This window comes from Hyaena hyaena, unplaced genomic scaffold (genome assembly GCF_003009895.1).
Source record: "Hyaena hyaena isolate Hyena2069 unplaced genomic scaffold, ASM300989v1 scaffold_81, whole genome shotgun sequence".
NCBI classification, from domain to species: Eukaryota; Metazoa; Chordata; class Mammalia; order Carnivora; family Hyaenidae; genus Hyaena; species Hyaena hyaena.
Window position 1 is genome coordinate 2,181,627 of NW_024080714.1, and position 27,207 is coordinate 2,208,833.

The window sequence follows — 27,207 nt, forward strand, 5'->3', positions numbered from 1 at the left end:
CCTCCTCCAGAGCGTGTGCTCATGTCTGTGGATTTTAGCCGAGTGAGCACGAACTGCAGACACGTCCGGGGAGTGACCTGCAAGCCCTCCGAACACGGCTTTGGGAAGTGCTCCGCGTTCCGCTTTAATACTTAAACTGAAACACCAATACTTCGGCCAGTGAAACACCCCAATCAGAGTGGAAGGGCCTTAACATCACTAGAACCTTACTTTCCCTCAGTGGTTTAATGTCTCAGGTTTCCTGAGCTTGCCTGATCCTACGACTCCAGTTACAAAGAATACACCCTAGATCTGTTCTTCAGCAGGACTTCCTGTTTGGATGGAGTTCAAGTGGGTGCTGCGTCAGTATATGATCTGTAAAGAGATGGGACTGAACACCTGCTAGGCTGCAAGTTCCCCACTTGAGTTCCCAGAGAGGATGGGGACACAGGATTCCACAGAGAGAGGATCCTCATCATCCACTATATCCTATTAAAGTGTGTTTAAAGAAGCCACTTGGGGCACCCTCCTACACTGTTGGTGGGAATGTAAACTGGTACAGCCCCTCTGGAAAACAGTGTGGAGGTTCCTCAGGAAACTAACAATAGAACTCCCTTATGACCCAGCAATAGCACTGCTAGGAATTTACCCAAGGGATACAGAAATGCTGAGGCATAGGAGCACATGTACCCCAATGTTCATAGCAGCACTCTCCACAATAGCTAAAACATGGAAAGAGCCTAAGTGTCCATCAACAGATGAATGGATCAAGAAGATGTGGTTTATCTATACCATGGAATACTACATGGCAATGAGAAACAATGAAATCTGGCCATGTGTAGCAACATGGATGGACCTTGAGGGTGTGATGCTGAGCGAAATAAGTCAGGCAGAGAAGGACAAATATCATATGTTTGCACGTATAGGAGGATTACGAGGAACTTGACGGAGGAACAAGCGGGAGAAGAAGGGCGGAAATGGTGGGGGAAAGGGAGAGAGGCAAACCATGAGAGACTCTTGAATGCTGACAAAAACTGAGGACTGATGGATGTGGGGGGGAGGGGGGGATGGGCATGGAGGAGGGCACTTTGAGGATGAGCACTGTAAACTATTTGTAAAAAAAAAAAAAATAAAAAAAAAAAAAATAAAGAAGCCGCTTGGATTTGACGCACCACCGCACACAGGAAATTCAATTTCCAACCAAAACGTGAGGAATCCACTTTGGCTTTCCCCACCCAGGTCCACACACTAAGAGCACTTAACAGAGCTACACGGGAAACAGACACACAACGGACATACATGAACACCTCTGAGATGTACAAGTGCCTTGAACTTACCGCTGGAAGGAGGGTGAAGGACTCAGTACTCGTAGTGTGAATCATTCATTCATCCAGAATGAGCTGGCTGAAGAGGTTTCTTTGTAATTCAAGCACAGAGCCCCTGGCGAGAGGAAACAAACAGAGGTGATTAGAAACAATTTATTATAATTTTGTAATTAAAGCTCCCTTTCTCAATATTCTGCTGTATCTTGGGCTTGATATAAAAAGGGAGCAACTAAAAAAAAAAAAAACTTCAAAAGTGAAGTGACTAACTGTAAAGGAAATACATGGGTCTTCCCACAGCCTAATTGGAGAAGCAGATTTACTAGAACTCCACATGGCCAAGCCATTTTATAGATAGATATATGGAGAGAGGGGAGAAAGAGCAGACGGAGGAAGAAAAACAGACAGACAAACAGATGTATGATGAGATAGCCAGATAAAGCCTACTGTGATCAAACCACCACTCCAGGGCTAGGGGCCAAGTAGTAAAAGGGCAAGGTCTCTGCTCTCACTGAACTTCATTCAAGTAGAAGAAAGCAATCAAAAAAAAACAAATTAACAAACATGAAATATATCTAGAGTGATATGTACATTGCAGACATCTAAACAGGATGAAGAGAGAATGAATGACAAGTAGCTACTTTAAACTGGAAATGGCCCTCCAAGATGGAAACTGGGCTGCGATCTCAGTGCTGTTTCAAAGTGAGGGAAACGATCTGCTGGGCAGAGGGACCAGTCAAGACCCTAATAAGAACCAATGTGGCAGAGACGGTCATCACGGACTGCGGGGCAGAATCCAAATGCAAGTGGGCTGAATCAAAGAATGAGAGTTGAGTTACTTATGAAGCAGGTGGTTTGTGGGTCCTCTCTGACTGTGGAGTATCATGCCTTCTTCCGTTGTTTGATGAGCTGCCCGGTGATATATTAAAATTCATGGCCCTATTAGTCAACATACCAGAAAGTACCTCCCTTGCTTTTCTTTTTTTTTTTTTTTTAAATGTTAAACAGATTGCTTTCAGAGAGTGAGACTTGTCTTTTTATAAGACACATCACCTCGGCTATGGTCATAAAATACTACATTATGGTAATAATTGTGTACTGTGAGTTACAGCCTTGATAAAGAATGCAGGCTTTGGAGCCAAAAGATTGGGGTTCAACCTCCTCCCCAGCTTCCCCATGACCACCTGAGCAAGCCTCGCCTGGTTATTTAAATTGTCTGAGCCTCCGGTTTCTCCAAGTACAAAGTGGAAATATTATCCGCTTTGCAGGGTTATTATTGGTATTTAATGGGATCATGCACATAAAATGCTCAATTAACTGGCTGAAATATGAAATGCTCAATCAAAGTGACAATAAGGAGCTTCCACTGTAAACAGTTGCTAGTGGGAAAGGTGCGATTATCACGATTCATGCTATAGAAACACCTATATAACTTGACAGAGGAAAGAAAACAATTTTCATTTATAGGCTCTTTGACTATCTTCTGGGTGGACCGCTAAAAACCAGCCCAAGCTCTTGCTCTTTACAGGTGAAAATTTAATATTTTTAATGTTTATTTATTTTTGATAGAACACAATGGGGGTGGGGGGACAGAGGGAGACACAGATTCTGAAGCAGGATCCAGGCTCCAAGCTGTCAGCACAGAACCCGACACGAGGCATGAAACCACAGAGACTGAGATTACAACCTGAGCCGAAGTCAGTCACCCAACCGACTAAGCCACCCAGGCGCCCCTACAGGTGAGAATTTAAAGCTAAGAGGTAGGCTGACTTGCCCAAAGTGACACAGCTGGTTCAGAGAAAATTTATAGAAATCTGATATATTTGGTCAAGAATGCCTACCTTGTAAGGTAAATCCTATATAAACATAGTTTTTTTCACTTCCATTTTCATTTTTTGAGGTAATCTCTATGCTCATCTTGGGGCTCAAAGTCATGTGATCAATAGTCACATGCTCTACCAACAGAGCCAGCCAGGCACCCCAAATTCTTAATTCGCTTTGTAATTAACCCAATATGGACAAGAAAATATTTTTAAGTGGCAAGAATGGAAAACTGAACAACCTTCAGTGGACTCTATCTAAACAGATTATCCTGACAATTTTTTTAAAGCCAAGAACTGTCATATTTTACTGATGGCCTGATAGATGGTTATTTACTAACCAAGAAACTATAAAATATAAGATCTGCCACATTTACATTTTCCTGATGATAATATGATATTGAGCCTCCAGAATCTATCATGTGACCGAAGCTTTGCATACATTTATCCTGAATACGTTGCCATTTCACGAGTGTGGCTTTTTATTCCCCACGCCTTTGCACTTACTGTGCCCTGTTAGGAATGCTTTCCTGGAAAACTCCTAATTATCCCCCAAGACCTTAAGTGTCTCATCTTCTGTGAATCCTTCCCCAATCTTCTACCTTCCTCCCCAGAGACAGGAGGCTCTACCCTCCCTCATTTACCTCACCACTCAATCTCATTTAGGCAAAGGCACTGCAGTGATCTTTCACTTGTCTGTCTCCTTTACCAGATTTTGATTGCTTTCAAAGTGATGGGCTCATCTTTCAAAGTGAAGGGCTCATCTTTCCTGATGTCTAGCGTAGTGCCTTACACATGGGTGTCTAATAAATGTATGACAAATAGATCGATGGATGCATCACACAATTAATATGTTATTTAATTTTTAAACCAGCCTTCTTTTCCATTGCATCACCATGGCCTAAATTACATAAAAAAGGGACTGTGATGGTGAATGTTATGTGTCAACCTGCCTAGGTCATTATGCAGAATCCTGTGATCAAACACCAGTCTAGATATTGCCATAAAGTATTGTTTTAGATGTGATTAACATTAAATCAGTACACTCTGAGTAAAGCAGATTACCCTCCTTAATGCGGTGGGCCTCATCCAATCAGCTGACAGTCTATAAAACAAAGCCTGAAGTTTCCTAAAGAAGCCATTCTGCCTCCAGACTTCAACAGAGAAACCCTCCTGCAACCCATTTTCAACAAGTGGATATTTTGTTAATAGTGTAGATGGGTTTGGGGTGCCTGGCTGGCACAGTCAGAAGAGCAGGGCAGCGGGGGAACCTGGGTGGCTCAGTCAGTTGAGCACCCGACTTCAGCTCAGGTCATAATCTCACAGTTTGTGGGTTCGAGCCCCATGTCGGGTTCTGTGCTGACAGCTCAGAGCCTGGAGCCTGCTTCACATTGTCTGTCTGTCTGTCTATCTCTCTCTCTCTCTCTCTCTCTCTGCCCTTCCCCTGCTTATACTCTCTCTCAAAGGTAAATAAACATTAAAAAATTAAAAAAAAAAAAAGAAAAAAAGAAGAGTAGGTGACTCTTGATCTTGGGCTTGTGAGTTTGAGCCCACATTGGGTACAGAGACTACTTAAATAAAAACCTTTTTAAAAACAGTGTAGATGGTTTTTAAAGGTTAACCGATGCCACGTTTTAAGATGAGTTAACAATGGGGCAGGTACTGCAATAGCCCATGACTGCAGCTCTGACAGGGCCCTCTGTGTACTTAAGTCTATGAGATTCAAGGCCCTGCTACGTACCCTACATCTACAATACAACTCTAGCAATTTCACGGTTTTATACGAAGAGTGTGCAGTATCTGTAAGAGCACACAGGTGCCACATGTGGTCAGAGTCACCAATCAACAGATGCCACTCACGCTCTGTGTGGCACAAACCCAGCCAGTCCTGGAGCCCTGAGCTGCCTGTTTGCCACCCTTTTAATTCATACAAGCACATCTCACATTTTTCTCCCTTGGCTTTTGTGAGGAGACGCTGTTCAGGTCAACAATGCTGAAGATGCTACCCCCACACCTTCCCTAAAAGCTCAAAGTAACTGGACTTCTGGCCATGTCCTCGTTAAAAACAAAGGAAGGCCACACCTGAAGGATGCTGCCACGTTAACCAACCTACAAACTTCCTGTCAAGCTCTGGACTAAGTCACAGCGTCCAGTGTTTATAAAACTTTCCCTGAGCGACAAGAGTGTGACAGCCTGTGGCCATGAGACCCATGACAACATAGGTCAACGAGAAACGGCTAAAGAAGACAAAGTTACTACTACTTAACCTATGCCCTTAAAATAGGCTCTGCTCTCCAACGACGTCAAAACAATGCATTTCTCACTGACAAATTTCCAAAATTCACCCATTCTTCAAATTAAATCCCCTTTGTAATCACCATCTCCCCGAACCCCCCCTCCCCCGAAAAAAACGTTTTAACATTTCTGGGCTTACTTTAGCCTTGCTTTCAGCCAGGCCGCTTATCAGCTCAGAGACTCAGTGTTTGTGGTTAACACAAGACAGTGGGAAGTTTTCCAGGAGAGGACAAAGGGACTGGGAACGAGACAGGCAAGTCCATTCACCCGTCGTAGGAGCCAGGTCTGCGCCGTGTACCTGAGCCTCCCCCACCCCTGGACCTCTGTTCACAGGTGGATTGTTGTCTCAGTCTCTGTGCCCACAGAGACTTCAGAAACCTATGAACAAACCACTGAGCAGTTCTCTGAGGCAGTAGGTAAGACCGCATCATGATGCGCTGTAAGCCTTCATCACGTGATCACCCCCCCCCCACCCACCTCTCATACCAACGTCAGCACACTGCTCCTGCACAAAGACCTAATGGAATTAACCAGAGGCTCCTCTTAACAGAAAGAGATGGGACAGTCACCCAGCAGACTAGAGAATGTTCCAGAATCCATCATTCATGACAAAGGGAGGACTAATTAAAATGAAAATAGAATACTGCTTACTATGAACCAAGTTATAACAGGGTCCTGATTATTTATAAAATGGCTCATGTGAAACGCCAAAAAAAAAAAAAAATCAATGGACAGCTGGACGCAGGGCAGGGTGTGTCCACTTGGGCCACTGTAGCCCCTAGACTGGTTTCTGTTTAGAATAATCCATCCCGAGGATTCCCACAAACCTCGTGTGTCCAGAGGCAAAATTCGAGGATGCAAAAGTTGACCTGAGTGCCTGATGTGCAGGGCATTTATTAAGTTAACTATTTCAATTCAAGGAGTTTTTGTCAGACATCTACTATGGTCCAGGCACTGCTACGTGTTGGGAATATGATGTTGACTAGAGCCTCACACTCTTGCACAGCCTATAACCAAGTAAGTCAGAAGTCACAAAACACTGTGAGGACAGCATGGTCCCAAGGGGTAAGATACTGTGGAAGCACACTGGAGGGGTCCTGAGCCCGGCCTTCAAGACAGATCCAAATCCGGGGGCCTGGACAGCTCAGGCAGTTAAGCATCTGACTTCAGTTCAGGTCATGATCTCGCGGTTCGTAGGTTCAATCCCTGTGTTGGGCTCTGCGCTGACAGCTCAGAGCCTGGAGCCTCCTTCAGATACTGTGACTCCTTCTCTCTCTGCCCCTCCCCTGCTCACGCTCTCTCTCAAAAATAAACATTTAAAAAGAGATAGATCCAAATTCAGTAAGAATATGTGCCCACACCATAAAAATTACCTATATTCAGTGTGCATGGTACAGCAGCATGGATATTTCTCCACCAGGATTCCATGAATGTTTTAAAACATATGTACATATTCTGGACACTCCTGCTACAGGGAGGGCAGGGTGGGGGGGGTGGGAACCAGTCTATGTCCCGTCCCTTTGAATGTACGTCAACTTGTTAAGAGTACAGCAAACTTGACACTGCAGGACATCCAAGGGCAGGTCAGAAGAGGCCATCAATTTCCATCTGGTTTTCTTGGAGCCCTTGACCTGAAGCCCTGACCAAGCATGTATATGGCATCACAGTCAGGTTCCTTGATCCCTAGATCTACCTGACACTTACCACCGTATTTTCCAACACATGCAAAGGCACAAAGGATCCTGTTCCGTCCCTTTGCCAAGACAAAAGAAACTGATTTCAGTGTTGGGGTCTTAAAGTCATCACTGAACTTTGCCGTCCAGACTGAGGATGACACTCCCATATCCCATAGCTGACTGCATGACAGGGAGGATCTTCTTCAGTACAGAATGGCGATATAAGAATTCCTCATCACTTCCAAAACCACAGCATCTATGCACCAAGCACATAAGGTCAGCATCAGGGGAGGCTTGTACCTCATTTAAAACAAGGTGCTAGGCCGCAGCAACTTCTTACTTGACACATCCCCAAAAACAAGGGAAACAAGAGCAAAAATAAACGATTGGGACCTCATCAAGATTAAAAGCTTCTGCAAGGCAAAGGAAACAATCCACAAAACTAATAGGCAACTGACGGAATGGGAAAAGATAGTTGCAAATGACATATCAGATAAAGGGTTAATATCCAGAATCTATAAGGAACTCACCAAACTCCACACCTGAAAAACAAACAACCCAGTGAAGAAATGGGCAGAAGACATGAACAGACACTTCTCCAAAGAGGACATCCAGATGGCCAACAGACATATGAAATGATGCTCAGCATCCCTCATCAGGGAAATACAAATCAAAACCACACTGAGATACCACCTCACGCCAGTCAGAGTGGCTAAAATGAGCAAATCAGAGAACTCTAGATGCTGGCGAGGATGTGGAGAAATGGGCACCCTCCTACACTGTTGGTGGGAATGTAAACTGGTGCAGTCCTTCTGGAAAACAGTGTGGAGGTTCCTCAGGAAACTAACAATAGAACTCCCCTATGAGCCAGCAATAGCACTGCTAGGAATTTACCCAAGGGATACAGAAATGCTGATGCATAGGGGCACATGTACCCCAATGTTCATAGCAACACTCTCAACAATAGCTAAAACATGGAAAGAGCCTAAGTGTCCATCAATGGACGAATGGATCAAGAAGATGTGGTTTATCTATACCATGGAATACTACATGGCAATGAGAAACAATGAAATCTGGACATGTGTAGCAACATGGATGGACCTTGAGGGTGTTATGCTGAGTGAAATAAGTCAGGCAGAGAAGGACACATACCATATGTTTGCACGTATAGGAGGATTAGGAGGAACTTAACGGAGGATCGTGGGGGAGGAGAAGGGGGGAAATGGTGGGGGAAAGGGAGAGAGGCAAACCATGAGAGACTCTTGAATGCTAAGAACTAAGGACTGATGTGTGTGGGGGGAGGGGGGTGATGGGCATGGAGGAGGGCACTTGTGGGGATGAGCACTGGGTGTTATATGGAAACCAACCTGACAATAAACTATTTGTAAAAAAATAAAAAAAAGAAATTATAAAACTAAAAAAAAATAAAAAAATAAAATTAAAAAAACAAAAAACAAAAAACAATGTGCTAGGCCCATAGAGAACAAATTGGAGTCAGGCCATTTCCCCACACGTAAGAAACCTAAAACCGTGTGCGACCAGGAGACCACCTAGATGACCATGGCAGGAAATACCTGCTTTCCCTCCTCTGCTCCCCTGAGAGTCGACTCTCCTGCCATCTCCACCCCTTCTTCCAGCCCCATCAACATCCAGAACCATCCTGTCACCATACCCAGCATCCATTTAAAGAGAGGAGAGAACAAAGCATTCATAAACTTAACAGGATGCTGGGGGGAGGGGGATTCTTAAAAATGAATTACACAGGGCACCTGGGTGGCTCAGTCGGTTGAGTGTCCGACTTTGGCTCAGGTCATGATCTCGCAGTTCGTAGATTTGAGCCCCGCATCGGGCTCTGTGTTGACAGCTCGGAGCCTGGAGCCTGCTTTGGATTCTGTGTCTCCCTCGCTCTCTGCCCCTCCCCTGCTCATGCTCTCTCTCAAAAATAAATAAAACATTTAAAAAAATGAATTGCCTGCCACAGTTAACGGTCTTCTTACACCACTCTTCATCTACCATATTCCCACACCTGTTTGGCTGGACCAACACAGGCTCTAAGCATAAAAAGGCTCTGTCTTTATAACAGGCAAAGTATTCCACATGAACAGCTAAATAAATTACTGAAGGAAATTCTATTTATTTGTTATAGAAACAGCTTACATTTGTGCAATATTATCATTTCCTCAACCCCCATCCTCAGAGTGAGGCAAGTCTACTTTTTCTTTTGTTGTTGTTGTTGTTTTAGGTGTTTATTTATTTATATTTTCTTAATTGTTTATTGTCAAGTAGGTTTCCATATAACACCCAGTGCTCATCCCCACAAGTGCCCTCCTCCCTGCCCATCACCCCCCCCTTCCCCTCCCCCTCCCCCTCCCATACCCATCGGTCCTCAGTTTGTTCTCAACATTCAAGAGTCTCTCATGGTTTGCCTTCCTCCCTCTCTCCCCCTATTTCCCCCCTTCTTTACTACATGGCAATGAGAAAGAATGACATCTGGCCTTGTGTAGCAGCATGAATGGAACTTGAGGCTGTTATGCTGAGCAAAATAAGTCAGGCAGAGAAGGACAGATATCATATGTTTGCACATATAAGTCTACCTTTTCAATTACTGATGCAGCATAGGGATGAAAAGAAGTGAATACCTGAAATCAAACGAGGTACCACTGAAACACTGTTACATCAGCAAATGAGCACAATACAAGGGCCTATAAAAGATAGCAGGCAAGAGAGCACCAGTAGAAGGTACCCTTCCTGTAACATGAACTCAGATGCTCCTTTAGCAAACGGGGGAACAAATCCAAAGGGTCTACTAAACTTAAAATAGGAAATAAACAGGGGTGCCTGGGTGGCTCAGCTGGTTAAGCATCTGACTTTGGCTCAGGTCGTGATCTTGTGGTTTGTAGGTTCGAGCCCTGTGTTGGGCTCTGTGCTGACAGCTCAGAGCCTGGAGCCTCCTTTAGAATCTGTGTCTCCCTCTCTCTGCCCCTACCCGGCTCACAATCACCCTCTCACTCTCAAAAATAAACATTAAAAACATTTTTAAAAAATTTTAAATATGAAATAAACATTTATACTGCCCTTGAAAGGGCAAGCACATGAAAATGCAAATATGAATATAAAACTAATTGATCAACCACTTTTGTGTCAAGAAGGGTGTTCAAATCAGTTACAGATTCTGAGCCAACCACAGGGATTTTGCATTAAAACCTTCAACAAATACCTGTGGAATGAATGGCTGAGAAACCGTAAAGCTACAGAGCAAGGCTGATAGCACACACCAGCCAATGCTGTGTGAGGGGACCCCAGCAAATAGTAAACCGGGGGGGGCTCTTGCCTTTGCCATAGAGCTTGAATGATCCAGGAGAACTTCATCTCATTCCAAATCTAGGCAGAGTTGAAAAGTGGCATATTACACAAAAGGTATTCGTGGGTTTTTCCCCAGAAGATTTATTCATAAAGACAGTACCACCAGTGACCCCATTCGCAATGCCTAGGAGGTAGATAACCATTGAATGACTATGAGGGAGAATGAGTGAAGGAAGAAGGAAGCAATGAACTAACAGTAACATTCAGTGGCAGGTGGCTCAAGAATCCTGGGGTTTAAATACTCTGTAGAAAGATTTGTTCCCACATGCTCTAATACTACAGACTGCCACACAGGCTAATGTAGAGGACTAAAGTATTTCATCTTCCTCGGACACCTGGGTGGCTTAGTCAGTTAAGGATCTGACTCTTGATTTCAGCTCAGGCCATGATCTCCTGGTTCCTAAGTTGGAGGCCCCTGGCAGGCTCACCCCCAACTCTGACAAAGCTGAGGCTGCTTGGGATTCTCTCTCCCTCTCTCTCTGCCCCTCCCCCACATGCTCACTCACTCTCTCTCTCTCTCTCTCTCAAAATAAATAAGTAAACTTAAGAAAATAAAATATTTCATCCTCTTAAACTTTCCAAAGCTGCCACACTTTTCCTTCCTGGATACAGAGCACAAGCTAATGTCTCAATTAGAAACAGCCCAAGAAATATCTTCTCGCTGGCCCTATTCCTGTAGACCTCCAGGAAACAATGATTTCAAAATCATGAGCTTGGCTGAGAAAGTCTGCACTGCGGAACCCACCAGCAAAGCATCAACTCTGCTCCATGTAAGGCTCATTCCAAGACTGGAGATTTGTCCCAAGGCTGGGGATGTTGGACATGAAACACTACTTCAGCTATTTTTATAGCAGCATAACACACAGCACTTAATGTCACTAAAACTTAAAGGTAATCATACTTGACACTTGAAGAGGCCATGTTGTTACCTAAATTTCTGTTCACAGTCAAGTATCTAGGAAAGAGAGCACCTGTGGCCATGCACCTTGCTTGCAGAGTGTATGCTTTTACTTCTGAAACTCAAGAACGTGTAGCTTTTGAAGTAGATGCCCCTAGAAACGCCCTTCCTACATGCTCTAATGTCCTCCCACTGACAAACAACCCAAGTGGGATGAAAAGGTACCGGCTCCCAGAGAAGGCAGGTTATTGTGAGTCCCGTGTCCGTGGCACGGGAACCGGAGATAAGGTTGGGAACAAGGCTAACACATACAAAACTGACAGCCGCAGTACAGGTCATGGTGTCTTTCTGGAAGGCGAGAGAAACACTGGCCAGAACACTTGTTTGGTTTTTAATTCATCAATTAATTTCACAGAAAGGAGTGGGGTCAAACAGCTGTTCCTGCTTCATTCTAGGCTACGGGGCAAATCAAAATGACCCAAGGAGCACACCGACACCAGGAACTTTTTAAACAAAGCAAATCCTAGAATCCATAAAAACTCAATCTCCAGGTTCACATTAGACACATCTGACCCTCCAGCTGTACTGACTGACAAATACCCCTTTTTACATTCAGGTACGTTTAGGTCCCTATTAACAGCAAGGTGCTGTGCCGGGTACTGTGAATGTGTGATCTAAGAACAAATGAGGCATAGCACCACTTATCAAAGGGCCTAGGACTAGTAGAAGAAGAGACAATAAAAACATTATAAAGTATATAAAGATGCAAGACGAACCAGCCAACTGGGATGAGAGGAAGATGGTGCTTTGAAAAACAATGCCAGAAACTTCCGCTGGCTTTTAAAAAACAAACAAGAACAAAACAAAACACACCAAAAAAAAAAAAAAAAAATCCATCCAACCTATCCCAAGCAGATATCTTCAGCAGCAAAGCCCCTAAGATCATCAACGCAGACTAGAGAAGGATATAGTCTGGATGCAGCTTAAGAGGAGAAGAAAACAAAACCTACCTACAGGAGAACATCCACCTCTGTAAGGAAACAAACTACAGAACTAGTTGTCGTTGTTGTTGTTTCAAACTACAGAACTTTTTTAAAAGGTTTGGAGACGCAGGGAGTCTATTTCCAGAGATAAAAGGCAGATGCTACATCCGCAGACAAGAGCAGGTTGGGATCAAGAAAGACGGCGCAGGGGGACAGCCTCCAGAGCCAGGCTGGGCGTTTGGACCAGGGCAGTGTAAGGCCAGGCCCGGCAGAACAGGGCGGCCTCGCAGGTGGACCTGGCCTTGAGGAGGTGTCCAACACGTACGCGAGGAAGCAGGGAGGCCCTGGGTGCTCGTGAGGAGCGGAAGACGGCGCGGATGAAGGACAGAGAGACCAGGACCTGAGGCCTGGATGGAGGACGTGGACAAGCATTGAGTGCCGTGTGATGTGAGCGCAGGGTGAAGCGACTGCAGACAGAGCAGAGGATCAAGACACCCCATGACGGACACCCCTTGAGTCCAAGCTGTCACTTGGGCTTTAGAAGAAGACCACTTGGAAAGAAGTCACAGGCCAGCAGTCAGTGCGCCCCTCTGCCCGACACCAGACCAGCACCACCCACCTGTCCTGAATGATCACCAACTGACAGGAGCTCATAATAATGAAAAATAAACTGGAAATCCCAGAGTATGTTTGCAAAATAGAAAAGAGCTCAGTCCCAAGAATGCAGAGTACGTGGTGAGGAAGTTCCGAACAAAGCCCGGACCGCCCCTGGTCATGCACCCACCTCCGTAAACCCGATTTCCCGCCATGTGAAATGAAAGGGACTGCATCCCCCTTTCCAGAACTGTTGTGAAAACAAAATGAGAAAATAATCTTTAAATGACCTGACATAGGGCCTGGTCCGAGGTAAGAAACGTTCAACAATGTTAGTTCTCTCTTCTTGTCCTGGATTCTGCAAAGCAGAAATAAATGCAGGCTTTCTTCCACAGTGGACAGCCTCAATCAAAACTCAGAATTATTTTTACCCAGCGCAAGGCTAGCAAGGTGACTCAGTAGTGCCAAGGCCAGGCCTGAATGTCCGTTACTAACAAACACTGTAAAGCATTTTTCAAAAAATATTTCTCTAGGCACTGGATATGAGCTGGTAGTTAAATTGGAAGTTAAAAAGAAAATGTAAATTGAGACACTTGCACAGTTAGACTCGGAAATCGTTGTGTTTCCGTATCTATCATTAATATTCTAGTACTATTTTCATAATATTCTCATAAAATAAGAGCAATTAAATTAATTAGGGCATTAACAAGCAAGGGAGCCTTCTGAAGGAGCAGGCTATCGACCACAGGACTATTTTTGAGTTTAATGTAAGACTAAGCCTACCAGATGGCTGTTAGTTGTTTGTTTGTTTTTTAACCTTTTCAAAGTAATCTCTACACCCAACGTGGGGCTCAAACCCATGGTCCCAAAACCAAGAGTCACATGGTCCAGCAACTGAGCCACCCAGGCGCTCCAGGATTGCTGTTCTTTAAAAATAAATTGTCTACCATGAAGAAAGGTACTCGGCATGCTTTAGGGGTTTGCAGAATTAATAGCTACCTGTTCTTTGAGCCCAATGTACTAAGGGAATTGTTAAGAAATCTGCATATGTTATGGCAAATGCATTAAATGTAAACTGTGTGTCTGCAAAACTGAAAGAGTTTGGAGAAATTCTGAATACTCAGTAGTTGAATATGATTGAAGGTGCTGCTGTGTTATGTCTTCTGGACTTCGCTCTCCCTGCAGCCATCCATTCAGCATTCAGTCTCCACCCTCTCTCGGGACCAAATCAGAGCCCACATCAACTAGCATCAAATTACTTAGTACATCTAACCTCTCTGTACATCCCTGAACAACCATAACCACAGAATTTCCCTACACTGAACATATTTCAGACCTTCAATTGTAATTACTTCAGCATGGAATTAGCAGCATATTTCCCCAGGGTAATTTATTACTTATTTCATGAGGATGAAAAAATAAAACTTCAATTGGAAAGTGGCTGCAAATGGAGAGGAGGTAGGGAAGGACAGTAACAAATGCACTTCAGGGCCCAGAATGAATGTTCCACCTCTTTCTGCCTCCTAAACCACCGCAGGAACTTGACACCCCATGCCTCATACTCCAAACCAATTACTATTAATAACTGCTGCACCCCACTGTCCTTGCCCGGAGCTGCTCTGAGATCCAATTCTCTCTCACCACTCCACCAGCACCCCCTCCACCTTCGAACTCCCCAAGGCCCTGGTCATGAGATGAACACTGGGGGCCCCATCCTCAGCCCTACAGGCAACTCAGAATCTACTGCTACCTTACATAGTACTGGAATTTGCTCTCAAGTCAGAAAGAACATCAGTCAGTTTAGGAACTAATAACATGTTTGTCCCTTAGGAAGAACTTAATGAACATAAAAAAGTTTATTGATAGTCATTGGAAAAGCCATTATTTGCCCAAAAAATATCGTCTTCGCTGGGGCGCCTGGGTGGCTTACTCGGTTAAGCGTCCGACTTTCGCTTAGGTCATGATCTCGCAGTTCGTGGGTTCGAGCCCCGCGTCAGGCTCTGTGCTGACTGCCAGCTCAGAGCCTGGAGCCTGTTTCAAACTGTGACTCCCTCTCTCTCCGACCCTCCCCTGCTCATGCTGTCTCTCTCTCTCTCCTAGAAATAAATAAAAAAAATATATATATATATATATATCGTCTTCGAAAGAAATAATGTAACATTATCATTACACTTACAACTTATCATTACATTAATATGTAATATATTTAGGGGCGCCTGGGTGGCTCAGTCAGTTGAATGTCTGAATTCAGCCCAGGTCATCATCTCGCCGTTTGTGGGTTCGAGCCCCGCATCAGGCTCTGTGCCGACAGCTCGGAGCCTGGAACCTGCTTCAGATTCTGTGTCTCCCTCTTTCTCTCTGCCCCTCCCCTGCTCACACTCTCTGTCTCAAAAAATGAATAAACGTCAAAAAAATTTTGATAAGAAAATAAAAAATAAGATAAACTTAAAAAAGATTAATAGGTTTAAACCTTATGCAGATATTTTAAAGTCACTGTACACTCTTTTGAAAGAGACTAATGTGCCAAGTAAATTAGCTCTGATAGGGAACGGAGCTCGTGACTAAGTCTGTTGTTAGCAAATATCTTTTGGTTGGAATCCCGGTACCACATCAGCAAATCAACAATGGTATCAGCTGTTACTGATGAAGCAGAAAGTAAGAGGACCCAAGTCGGACATGGAATAAAGGGACCGTACTTGCTGTGGGTCTCCTTCCGTGCCCCAGATGCAGCACATTGGTTCTAGGGTCGATCCACTACACGACTCGCTGTCCGGGAAAAGCACCTTCAGGTCTCTGTCTCCACCCAGATTCACACTGCATTTCCCACCTCCCAGACTCAAAGGGATTTTGTGGGGATTACTGATGTCTGGAAGATCTTTCATCTTTGGGGATGAAAGGGGCTAATGAGTATTTGTTGGGAAGCACTCCCACTCTGCCTTACGGGAAGGCTCAGAGTTCTCCTGTAAGGGTGTCTGCTGCAGGTAGGAAAACGGTACGTTTGAAGAGGGAACTACGATAGACTTTTAATTATGGGAGGCGGGGTAGCTCACTGCTCCACAGAGACGGGAGGCCCTTCAATTCTAATTCTTCCTCAGCTGCTGCGGTGGGTGTGACCTTGAGCCTCAGCTTCTGGCTCTGTAAATCCAGGTTAGGCGCACAGAGCCCCTCTGAGGAGCACGGCTTGTAATCAGAGGCAGTAACTGAAGTGGAAACATCTGCACAAGCTGTGAGTCTATAAGTTCGGACTTGGCTCAGGTCGCAGGCCCTTCTATCGCGGCACGTCGTCAATGAGAAACCAGAACAGGACCAGGGATGAGTATAAATGGATAATGCAATCCCCTACAGGGTCTTTACAAGGCCCTCTAATTTATAAACTTTAACAGCAGATTTTAGGCATGATAAATACCTACTCAGAAGTGGCATCTAAAAGAAAACCAATACGGGGTCCCTGGGTGGCTCAGTTAAGTGTCCAACTCTTGGTTTTGGCTCAGGTCATGGGATGGAGTCCCAATCCAGCTCTGTGCTAACAGCGTGGGGCTAGTTTGAGTCTCTCTCTCTCTCTCTCTCTCTCTCTCTCTCTCCCCCCGCCCCAAAATAAATTCATAAACTTAAAAAAAAAAACAAAAGAAAACTGATTTAGGTCCTAATAAGATACAAGGATTTTAATTCTAACGACAGACTATTGTTTCTCCAGGAAATTTTTCATTTGTCACAAAATCTAAATAAGAACTGCTCCCTACCCAACTGCGTGCAGGTGTGCACTCTACCCGATTCCTTCACTTCCCCACCCCTCTCAGTCCCTGCCTCCGTCCCAAGCTCCCCGACCCCTCCACCCACCTCCAAGATGCTCCTCAGCCCTCAGGCCGAGCTTGGTCTGCATCTTCGTGCCTTCAACGTTCTCCTTCTGGGCGGCTTCACGGCTTTCACCACCGCCTACACCTGCCACGGCTCCGACCCCAGTGTAAGTGGCTCTTCCAGACCCACTGGATGTGCCGCCTCAAACTCAAGAAGATCCAAACTAGGGGCCTCTGGGTGGCTCAGCTGGTTGAGTGAGGACTTAGGCTCAGGTCAAGATCTCATGGTTCATGAGTTCAAGGCCGGTGTCGGCCTCTCTGCTGTCAGCACAGAACCTGCTTCAGATCCTCTGTCCCCTCCTCTCTCTACCCCTCCCCCCTCACAAAAATAAATTTTAAAAATATAGAAAAAAATTTAATAAAAAGAAGACTCAAACTAAAGTTATTACTTCCGACCCGGTCCTGCCCCCAAATAACCCAGTTCTAGGTACCCAAACCAGGACGCCAGGCCCCGATCTGGCCAGTCTCATAAGACAGAAGCTCATCAATTATCCCAGGGTGGCCGATGCCTCATCTTCAAGTCCCGCTGTCAGTTAAGTCTTCTGACTCCTCACCCTCCGTAACTCCTTCACAGGTGCCTCCGTGCCCTGCGGCAGCCTGCACAGCGGACCTTGGCCGCGCCTCTACATTACCTTCTGTGCTATTTCTAGTCCTTTCTCTGTCCACGAATCTCTCCTCCACACGCCACTCGGAGGGAAACTCTGAAGCCCAAGTCTGATCCTATTATGTTCCGCTCTGACACCTTTCAATACAAGTGCCTTATGATTACAAGTCCCAGACTTATTTTCATGGCAGAGAAACTCCACTGAGCCCTCCAGCGCTGGTCTTCCCGGCCCCTAGTGAGGCTCCCTGCGGCCCACAGCATACCGGGTACTGCACTGCCTCTGTCTCCCCTCCCCCTGCGTTAGTAAATCTCTCTTCATATTCAAGACAAACATCCATGGTTCTTCTGAGACCTCTTCCTTAACATCATATAAGAGGAATAATAAATTTTTACTTTCAGACGTGTCACTGGTTTGTAGTCAAATCTCCATAAGAGCCCTTACAACCCTGGGCAGAAACTTGCTCGTATGCCCACCTGTTTTTCTAGGGCACAAACCCTCTCTGTGAGTCTTTCTTCAGCATTCCTAACGTGGGGCGTTATAAGCAATGAGTGTCCAATACGTGAACAACAAAATAAACAAATACATGTTCTGGAATACTGTAGTGTAAGCTAATAAAGCCATCTGAAAATGCTGCTCCCACTTTCTTCCTATCATCCAGAGAACCAAAGTTATTTCAGGTTCAAGAGTCTATACGTCTTGATGAAGACTGCGTAGAAACACGCCTCAAAGTTGTCTGGAAAGGCAAAGTGCATCTATTCATTTTCTACAATGTGCAAACACACTTAAAAAAATATTTCTGGGTGCCTGGGTGGCTCAGTCAGTTAAGTGTCCGACTAAAACACAGGTCATGATCTCGCAGTTGGTGGGTTCAAGCCCCCGGTCAGGCTCTGTGTGGACAGCTCAGAGCCTGGAGCCTGCTTCCGATTCTGTGTCTTCTGCTCTCTGCCCCTCCCCCGCTCATGCTGTCTGTCTCTGTTTCTCTCTCTCAAAAGTAATACACATTAAAAAAAATAATAAAAACAAACATTTTAGTGTTTCTTATGCATCCAGAGCCCAAGCTGAACCACAGGCTCGGCAGTGAAGTCACACTTAAAATAAAGGCGCTTTCTACGGACCTGCATCCCCACCCCCCACCTCAGGCCATCATCATCCCGCCAAAAATTTTCCTTTAAAAGACTAAGACAATTAATTTACCTCATGTTTTTAAGCCCCTCTACCCTTGGTTATTTATCATTTCCCCATTTAACTCACCATAAAGAAACTCCTGAGAAACAGCCTCAAAGATAGGAAGGCTATGCCTGCCAGAAATATTTCTTAATGAAATGGACCCCATAGTATAGGATCTTTTTTAAATAACCAAATTACCCAAACTTTAGCTTTAAAAAGAAACAGCTGTCCGGATAGCAAACCGCAGCCAGTATGTCGGATGGCAAAATCCATGGCACCATTGGAAAACAAAGATATTTCTTCAATATGGCAGGACTTCAATCGTCTTAATCGTAGAAAGCTACATAATGACTCACAGCTGTGGACAAAGCAAACCATCCGAACTTGCTTTTATTTTTCTTCCCTATTTCATATATATTATAGACCATCTATATCTTATTTATTTTAGCTGCTAGGCATGAGTGTTACAACATAGGGTTTCCCTTCACTACTGAGCTTACCGCGTATGACCACGCAGGCCATCAACTTCTTCCATGCTTCTAAGGTGTAATTTCTGCATAAGCCTATTTCTTACTTTCTTTTGATGTCTAACTTCACACAGGTACGGAGGACGGCACTTTACCAAGACTGTATGCAAATACACGCTGCTTTATAGATTCTTTCATAAGTCTCCCCAAAGGCGTGTTGTTAGTTCCTTCCAGTGACTGGAGCTCCAGACATTCTCTGGTTGAACTTGAATCAAACAATGGAAAAAACCAGGTTGTTGTGTTTACTAACAGCTACGGGTGGGCTCTAAAGGATTATAAGATACCAGACGGGGGTTCTTCTCACTCCCAGAATTTCCTGAAGAAGCAAACAGAACCAGAATACAGCAGCCTGCAGTTTAGAAGTCGAGAGAGAGAGAGGGGGAGAGAAAGGGGGAGGGGGAGAGAGAGAGAGAGAGAGAGAGAGAGGAAGCGAAGAGGGAGAAGGGAGAAGGGAGAAGGGAGGGGGAGGAAAGGAGGGAGAGGGAGGAGAGAGAGAGGGAGGGAGAGCACTCTGAGGTCAGTCCTGCATTTAAATCTGCCTCCATCCCTGTCTCACTTGGGGCTGGGACGACCCACTTCACAGGGCTGCGGTGATTAGATGGTTAACGTGTGCAAAGCCCCCGGCACAGATCTTTCTCCTCCCCGCTCCAGGCTGCTATCTGCCACCTCCACCTGGGGGTCTCAGGGCGAAGGAAAGGCAACCCTCCCCCACCCCCAGCCCACCTCCAAGGCAGCAGACTGCTCCTCCTCAGAATCTGCCCAGTGCACCCAGCTCCCTCCATTTCCTGTGCTGCCACCCAGCCTCCGTCACCATCGCTCTCCTAAACTAAGGCAACAGCATCTCAACTCGCTTCCCCAAAGCCCCTTTTTAGACCCCTTTGGAGTCAGGAGCGCCTGGGTGGCTCAGTCTGTTAAGCATCCGACCTCAGCTCAGGTCATGATCTCATGGCTCCTAAATTGAAGCCCCGGGTGGGGCTCTGTGCTGACAGCTTAGAGCCCGGAGCCTGCTTTGGATTCCATGTCTCTCTCTCTCTCTGCCCCTCCCTGGCACGTGCTCTCTCTCTCAAAAATAAACATTTAAAAAAGTAAAATAAAACCCCTTTGGAATCTTCCCAATACTCTTGAAGACCAATGTCTTAACATGATACACAAAGTCTTCCATGGTCAACTTTGACCTGCCTCTCTGGCCTCCCCTTCTGCGTTCTTCTCGTCCCTCCTCACCCTACGCCCACGTTCTCTCCTGCCAGGGGACTCCTGCATACACTACAGCTTTGCTGGAAGAATCTTCTTTCTCCCTGACCCCACTCCAGCCTGCTTATCACCTTTTCTGACCCTCACAGCTTGGTTGGGTCCACTCCTCACCAAAACAAGTGCTTCTTCAAAGAACTCTTCGTGGTTGAGAGAGGCACATTTTTTACTGTGTGACTAATCAAAGTATTTCTCTTCCTTTTCACTCTAAACTCAAAGCATGGCAAGGAACAAACAAATTGTACCACTATCTGAGTTTGGGTGTTCCTGAAACAGAGCCTGAGGTGAGGGCTTAGGTACAGATGGTTCATTTGGGAGGTCATCCCAGGAGGAAGGAGAGAGAGTAGGGAGAGTGAAACCAGGAAGAAGACCAGTCCAAGGGCATGTTATCAAGGCCATTACTGTGGGCAACAGAGCATCAATTCCATGAGGAGATGCCACCCGGAATTGTCCCCTGGGGGAAGGAGACAAAAGCGTGTGTCCCCTGGTTTCTGTCCCCTCCCAGGTTCAGGCCATGCCCAGGGGTGTTAACGTTCCTATGTCACCCTGTGCTTGCACACCACACGGCCCCCCGCAGCAGCAGGGCAGACAGCAGGTACAAGGCTGTCACAAGGTCACTTCCAAAACCACACTGTCCCTCAAAGACGTGTCTGAAAATGGAAGGGAGTCATGACGATGTGGCTCAGAGACTGGGCACTGGCTACACTGCACGTCCCCGTGCCCAGTGCAGGGCCTGAGACAGCACAGAGCCCCATACGTAGTGGGGGTGGTTCTCAACATCACTCTTTTTTCACATAAAGGTAACTTCTAATAACACCCGTAGAATCGTTTTTTAAACACTGGGAAAAGAAAGTTAATTCCAGGGGCACCTGGCTGGTTCAGTCAGAAGAGCAGGTGTCTCTGGATCTCAAGGTTATGAGTCTGAGCTCCACGCTGGGTATAGAGATTACTAAAAAAAAAAAAAAAAAAAAAAAAAAAAGGGGAGGGAGAGAGGGGGAGGGGGAGGGAAAACAAATTAAATTACCAAGAAAAAGAGAGAGAGAGAGATGTCAAGCAACAGGACAACTGGAAACTTCCAGCACCTGTGGCAGTGAAATCCCAGCACTGGGATGGCCAGAGGTCTCCCAAAACTGAGGGCCGTAACCTTCGATATCAGATGTCACGTTGCTGCACGTAACCAAGGCAAAAACAGATGGCCTCTGTGCTGAGTCGAGAGCAAGTTCTCCAGGACCCAACTGGGCCTCTAGGGTGCAGCTGAGTGCGGGCCGCGCTGGGGCCGTGCTGTAAAAGAGCTGCAGTGCCTTCCTCATAACCCTGCTCAGCCGGGAGGGGGGCGGGGGGGAGAGCATAAATAGGCATGCCTATAAAGAACTAATCAAAAAAATTTGGTGTCAATGTAACACACATCAGGAATGCAACAAAAAAAGAATTTCACCAAATATCCTTAATTTTCTTGTTAAAACCTGCGCTTGTTTCCCATTTCTGAAATTGAAGCCTATTACAAAGGATACAACTTTAAAAACAAAGAAAGGCCAAGCCAGACAGTAAGATGCACCAGAAGTAGGTCGCAGACAAGGAAGCCCGCCCTCTGCCAGAGTCCCTCGGGGCTCCCTGTGAAGGGTCAGCACCCAATCAGGCTTCCCCCTGGAGAGTCTGCACCCGCCTCGGGGCTCCCTCTGGGGGGGCCGCACCCCCCACAGCCCCCCCGAAGAGGCTGTGCACCAGCAGAACCGTGCAAAACCAATGTCGGCCGGCTCTCTAGGCCTTCACGGGCTCACGTGATGTGATGTAAACAATAAACCGCAAATATCAATCAAATGTGATGTTAAGGAAATGAGAATCTGACAGAAGGGCTCCGGCTCAGAAACGGCGAGACGTCTTCATGGCGGGGCTGGACACGGTCCGCAGTGACTGGGAGTGACTGGGAAGGGTCTGGGGGCTGGGAACAGGTGGCACGGGAGGCAAGAGTGGCCGTGCGGCGGGGAGCGGCCCAGGCCCCCTCCGCATGGCTCTTACTCTGGGACCACTTTGCAGCGCAGCCCCCTTTCCAGAGCCCGGTGCTGCCGGGCCTACAGGCTGGGCCCTCCGGCTCCGTATCCCATTCCTGGTCCCCAGGTTACCAGCCCTGGGTCGGCCCACAACCGGGGGTGATTCACACACATGGGCAGCAGGAGCGCGGCCAGGCTGGCTGGAGCGCCTACACCTGCCCTGATGTGGAACCAGAGTCACCACGCCAAGCACGACATCGTTCCTCCTTTCTATCATTATTGCCCTTCAAATATAAATTCATACCTGAAACCGTAAAAAGAAAATTATGCTTTTGTAATAAAAATAAAAGGCTTTAGTTTAGAAACACGGCCACAAAGGGAAAAGAAGAAAGGAGACGCACAGTGATTTCTACAGGCTTGTTTACAGAATTCGCATTGCTGGGATATAAGCAAGACTAGAAAGAATTGTTATCACGGTGGGGCGCCTGGGTGGCTCAGTCGGTTGGGTGGCTCCGGTCATGATCTCGCCGTCCGTGAGTTCGAGTCCCATATCGGGCTCTGTGGTGACAGCTCGGAGCCTGGAGCCTGCTTTAGATTCTGCGTCTCCTTCTCTCTTCGCCTCTCCCCAACTCGCACTCTGTCTCGGTCGGTCTCTCTCTCAAAAGTAAATACATATTCAAAAAAAATTTTTTTAATAAAAGAAATGGTGTAACTGTGTATATACGAACAAAATTAATTTTGCTAATATCCTACTCTGGAGAGAAGGGAGGGGAGGGAGAGAAAAGGGGAGAGGATGAAATGAGACATTTATCTTCGCTACAGTAGTAACCAGAGCTCAGGACAAATACGTAACCTACAAGAAGGTGGTCTTGTTTATTTTCAATATGCCTGCGCCCAAGTTATTAATCACATGGGCCATGCAGTGTAATTATGTAACCCAGTTTTAATGTTCAAACTCTGTCAAGCCTCCACCTGGAATTACTCAAAAGCATTTTGCCCCCATTGAGAAACAAAGAAACAAAGTCTCCGCCAAGGTAATAAAACTCCTAAGCTAGACGCTCTCCTGCAATGCCTGCCAGTTCTCATACTACGTTTGGTTCTGGGCCAAACTGAGGTCAAATATTCAAATTCCAGCCCAAAATACTGTCCCAATTCACAATTAAGGCGTGGGCAAGCCAGATACATAAACTGATCGGGGCTTTATGCTTTTAGCAATGTTAATGAGACCTTCTAAGAGCTGTGTGGTTTTCACATCCCAGCGAAGCAAAATCCAGACTCCAAGGTTCAGGTTCGGTTCTTAAAAGTGAGGTATTGAACTTCACAGGAACTTGTTCAAACATTCCCCAGTAACATCCAGACTCCCACACTGGGAAAGGAACTCTTCTGGGTAATTAGCAAATCAGAACAAAAGTGAAAGATGCTTGAAAGGAATTGACAGAACACCTTGCAACCATGGCTCTACGCATTCAGAGGTAACAAGATGAAACTATCCATTTTCAAAGGCAGATTACAGTCTTCTGCCAGAGGCATATATTCGTCCATCACCTTCCTTCTAAACTCTGTATCTTCTCTCTTCTATGGGACAGTCATATGGGATTCCAGAAAAGTAATGTGCCATATGTATTCATCCATTCCTTCTACATAATTTCTGCTTTCTGCTATTACTTTTATCTAATAATGCTTGCTTCACTACCGTAAAGCCATATATACGTTGTTTTTTATTCAGTTATAAAATGCATGCAGTAAAGTGCACAAATCTCAACTGCACAGTTCCAGAACTTCTTACATAGGTACATACTTCATGCGGCTACCACCCAGGTCAAGATACACTGCAGGAAATGTACACATAATTGTTCATATCCATACACACATGCATACGCCCACACACACTCCATGCTTGGAATCACAGTAAAGCTGCGGTATCAACAAATAGAAAAGAGAGCGACCACAGTATGAGCAACTGCTAAAACACTGCCTTTTAGTTGATGGTGGAAAAAATAAAGTATCACTTACAATTTGATGCAGAGATCTTGTTACTGCATTTCTAAGCCGTGAGTCATTACCCCTTTTATTAAATGATGCTGCCTTGCCACTAAATCTGAACCAGTTATTTTCTTTTTTAAAAAAAATGTTACAAGTCACAGGCGGGGAGAAAATATTTGCAAATCACATATCCAAGTAAAGAACTTGTATCCAAAATGTATGTTTAAGACTGTCAAAACTCAACAATAAGAAAATAACCCAGTTTTTTAAATGGACAAAAGGTTCTGGGGCGCCTGGGTGGCTCAGTTGGTTAAGCGTCCTACTTTGGCTCAGGTCATTATCTCGCGGTTCATGAGATCAAGCCCTGTGTCCGGATCTGTGCTGACAGCTGGGAGCCTGAAGCCTGCTTCAGATTCTAGGTCTCCCCCTCTCTCTGCCCCTCCCCCACTTGCACTCTGTCTCTCAATGAGAGAACAGAATGAAATGAATTCAATGAACAGAATTCAATGAAATGAATAAACGTTAAAAAAATTTTTTTTACATGGACAAAAGGTGTAAATACACAATCCAAGATACACAGATGTCAAATAAGTACATGAAAAGAGGCTGACCATTATTAGATATCAGGGAAACACAAATGAAAACCACAAAGAGAGGTCACTGCACACGTTAGAATAGCTCAATTCTTTTTAATAAAATAAGTTGATAGCATCAAATGCTGGTTAGTCTATGGAGCCACAGGTGGGGATGCAAGATGATACACCAACTTTGGAAAATAGTTTCACAGTTTCTTTATAAAGCTAACTATATATCTACCATATAAGCTAGCAATCCCCCTCCAAGGTATTTACCCAGTGAATTAACTCAGTCACAAACCTGCATGAAAATGTTTATTCATGACCTCCAACAACTGGAAACAACCAAAGCGTCCTTCGACAATCAAATGATTAAAAAACAGTAGTACATCCATATGATGGAAAACTACTCAGCAATAAAATGGAACAATCTACTGATTCGCCCAGTAAACTGGATGTATCCTACATGCATTTTGCTACATATTCTGTAACCTTATTTATATGACATATGGAAAAGGTAAAATTCTGGGGACAGAATCAGTGATTTGCAAGGGGGGAGGGGACCACACAGAAAATTTTAAGATAATGGAACTGTTTTAAAGGCACTGGCGTGGTGAATGCATCACCTGATGCACTTGTCAAAACCCAGAGAGCTTCACACCACAAAGAGTAAAATGAACGGTTACTTACTATTTTTAAAAATCAACAAGGGTGTCAGAGAATCTCAAGATAAAATGCAGACTACAAAAAAAAAAGCAATGCAACTATATCGTAAGTGGATGACATCACTGTGGTGGGTGGGGAAAAGAAGCTAACCTAAAATAACTGTGGATACAGGACTAATACTATTAACTAATGATAGAAAAAATTACATAAAAACTGTGGTTGGTAAATCTGTTGCTCTCAGGAGTACGTACCAGTTGACAATTCTGAAACTACTTTACATATATCCTAGGATTGAACAAATTCTCAAAAAAACTAGATAATGGGAGCCAAGATTTCCACAAGAAGACGAAGGGGAAGGATAGACTGAGCCCTGTGGTTCTGGATAATTTCATTTACGTGTGTGTTGGTGTGTATGTATATACAGTCCAACAGACACAAAAATATAGATTATGTGTATAGATTGCTATATCAGTATAAACTCATTTATTTTTAATATACACACAAATACAGAAATACAGACTATATACAAAGATACCAGCACGAACTCATGTTTATTTTAATACCAAGAGAGAATTACACATGTGTGTATACGTGGGTCAGTATTTATACAAACATTTCCTAGTTATGTTCACTGAACGTGCCCACCAGCAGGTGCAACACTCTGGGAGCAGTGAGCACACCCAGCACTCAGATCTTGGTTTCTAAATACCATTTCAACTAAAAGGCACCAAGGCTTTTTGGAGAAATGGCTAACTCTCCAGCAAGAGTAAGGATAAACCAAAGATGAACCAGGCACATCCTGTAGTTCCAGAATGCCAAAATGACACAGGAGCCAAACTGAAAGAATTCTCAATCACCAAATTTGGACTGTTTTGAACATAATGATGATAGGACTGGGTTATAACCCAAAGAACAAAATAACTGATCCCGAGTCCACTCTGCTCTAAATAAATGAATAAACAAATAGAAGAAACAAATCTTCCTGACAGAAGACCTGCAGTTAATTATTAAATGCAGAAAGAATGAGGGATACAGAAAATCATCATTAGAACAGCAGTCATATTCTCAGGCTGGGTAAGTACTAAAAAGCAGTGGGCTAAACTATAGAGAAACACGCTGTCTGCAAAGTCAAAAAGTACAAAGTACGAAATGTGCGAAACATTGTGCTGGTTTTCAGACAGGACTAGAAATTATGATACTCCTCCCTCCGGAAGGTGGAACCAAATCTCCTCCCAGTGAGGGTGGACCCGGCTTGATGACTTGCTTCTACCAAAGTACGGATAAGTGAAAAATAATAACTGTACCGTGGAGAAAGCCAGCTGGCATCGCTTTAAGTTATCATGGTTAACATCACCAGTAATACGTCACATCGATATCATGAACCTCTAATACAGTACAAAGAGAAGGACACATCCCCTTTATGATATTCTGTCCAAAATTGATAACTTTAATCTAACATGAGGAAACATCACGCAAACACAAACAAAGGGACATCCTACAAAATTCCAAATCACTACTCACCAAAAACGTCAAGGTCATAAAAAGTAAGAAATGATGATAGATTAGAAAATACAAGAGACACAGAAATACTATGACAACTAAACACAATGTACAATCATGAAATACATCTTGGAACAGAAAACATACATTAGTGGAAAAGCTGA

At 44.9% G+C, this 27,207-nt stretch overlaps 1 protein-coding gene across 6 annotated transcripts in view; it reads right to left on the reverse strand.

Moving 5' to 3' along the window:
• The window catches only part of TIAM2 (TIAM Rac1 associated GEF 2), a 231,503-nt gene that overhangs the window by 140,737 nt on the left and 63,559 nt on the right, over positions 1-27,207 (reverse strand). For 5 of the 6 annotated variants that reach the window (XM_039234099.1, XM_039234098.1, XM_039234101.1 and 2 more), the window contains exon 2: positions 1,317-1,419. The gene's annotated coding sequence lies outside the window, so the exon portion shown is untranslated. Of the gene's footprint in view, positions 1-1,316; positions 1,420-16,767; positions 16,787-27,207 lie in introns of those variants that run through there. The other variant, XM_039234100.1, reaches the window with a different exon arrangement.